Genomic DNA, 2,057 nt, shown 5'->3' with positions numbered 1-2,057 from the left:
CTTTTCTGGCATAGTAACAGTTTGTTTTTTCTAGGAAAAGGAAAAAAATTTATTAATTTGCTGGCAAATGAAAAGGGCAGTGGACTAGCATCTCAAAGACTGCCCTCCTCCATAACTATTTTTAACTTAGAGCTCTGAACATGTGCCAGACACTGTTCTAAGTATTTTTCATGTATTCACTAATTTAATCTCGATAACTACCCTATCAGGTAGGTACTGTGGTTCCCCATTTTATATATGAGGAAACTGAGGTACAGAAAAGTTAAAGTATCTTGCTGAAGTTCACATAAGTAGTGGAGGAGCCAGAATTTGAATTAAGGCATGCTTTGCCAAGAGGTTGAATTTTAATTGGTTTTTCACAGACTTTCTCAATTTTATCCCCTATTGGGGTCCAGAAGAACTTGACATTTCCAGCACAGCAAATCTGCACATTTCTGGACTCATTTCCTTTCATTCGTGCCTGCAAACTGATCTCATTTCTTGCCAAATGCAGCCAGTAGCAAAGGGTACACCAACATTTAAGAAGTGGTTGGATGCACAGGAGCCTAAGGGCAGTCAAGAGTAGGAAAGGGAATTAGGAAATGCCAGAGAAGCCAAGAGTACAGATAATAGTGTAAAGTGCCGCTGAGAGGGAATCTGAGAAGTGTCTGTTGTATGTAACAATTAGGCGGCACTGATGAATTTAGCAAGGGAAATCTCAGGAGAGCAGTGAGGAGATAAGGATGGAGAATGCAGTCAACTCTTTTGAAAAAGTCCAGAAAGGAGGTGCTAAAAGCCATACAAGATTAAGGGCAAGTAGAGACTTAACATGTTTATAGGCTGAATGGAGGTAGTTAACAGAAGGAAACTGAAGACAGAAGAAAGAAGAGCCAAAGTGCTGGAGAAGACGAGAAGGGATGGGGTTAAGAGCAAAGGTTGGGGGGAAGTTGACAGGTAGGGGGAGATTTCATTCTCTAAATCTGTTTGCAAGGCTGTCAAGAAGGGAGCTGGAGGGAGCCCAGGGACAACTGAGGAGGTGATTCCTCAAGCCTCCTTGGGCCAATTAGGCAGCAATAAGGCTTGTGTTTCCAGGTGGATATAGTGAGTGTAGTGGTGGAGTCAGAGAGACAAGATGATGTTCCCCATGGCTGGTGATACCAGAAAGAAGACCAACTGCTGAGGTAGCCCAACTGAAACAGTGTGTGTGGTGCAACATGCAGTAGCAGCTTCCACCATTCCCAGTGGGCTGGTCAGACGTGCAACAGATGACCTAACAGGATGTCTCTTATTACAAAGACAAGTGCCCGATAATGACCAAACATTTGAGGAATGCTATCTCTGTGAAGATAGCACAGGCAACAAATAGAACTCACACCTAAGGGAGAAAGTTAATAGAGCTACTGGAGTTAATCTCCAGTAGAGAAAGATCTGCAGGAAGATAAATGGATATCATATGGAAAAAGTGGGCAGTTATGAAACAAGGACAAAAACAATGAAAAAAAGATATTGGACATTAAAATTGTAATAATCGAAGTTTAAAAACCAGAGTTTTCAGGGGTTGGAGGAAGGGAAGGATGAATAGGCAGAGCACAGAGAATTCTTAGGGCAGTGAAACTATTTTGTGTGACGGTAGATCCGTGTCACATATTTGTAAAACTTACAGAGCCTACAACACCAAGAGTGAACCCTAGTGTAAATTGTGGACTAGGGGTGATAATGACGTGTCAATGTAGGTTAATCGATTGTAACAATGTACCACTGTGGATGTTGACAATGGGGGGGCTTGTGCATGTGTACAGGCAGAGGATAAACGGCAACTGCTCAATTTTGATGTGAACCTAAAATGGCTCTTAAAAATAAGGTCTGGCTTTTCCGTGTCTACAAAGGCTGGGAGGTCCCGGCCCGGCCGAAGACGTCAGATCTCATTGTTCTACACCCTTTTTTGTTCCTGTCCCCAACTCCCCTCGATAAAGTGGCTTAACCATGCCCCCCAAAATAAGATCTGTATTTTTTAAAATATCCCTCAAATAGATGGGCTGAATAGCAGAATAGGCATATCTGAGTAGTGAATTAGTGAA

Source organism: Propithecus coquereli, unplaced genomic scaffold, assembly GCF_000956105.1.
Source record: "Propithecus coquereli isolate 6110/MARCELLA unplaced genomic scaffold, Pcoq_1.0 Scaffold295, whole genome shotgun sequence".
Taxonomy (NCBI): domain Eukaryota; kingdom Metazoa; phylum Chordata; class Mammalia; order Primates; family Indriidae; genus Propithecus; species Propithecus coquereli.
This window is presented reverse-complemented; position numbering follows the sequence as displayed.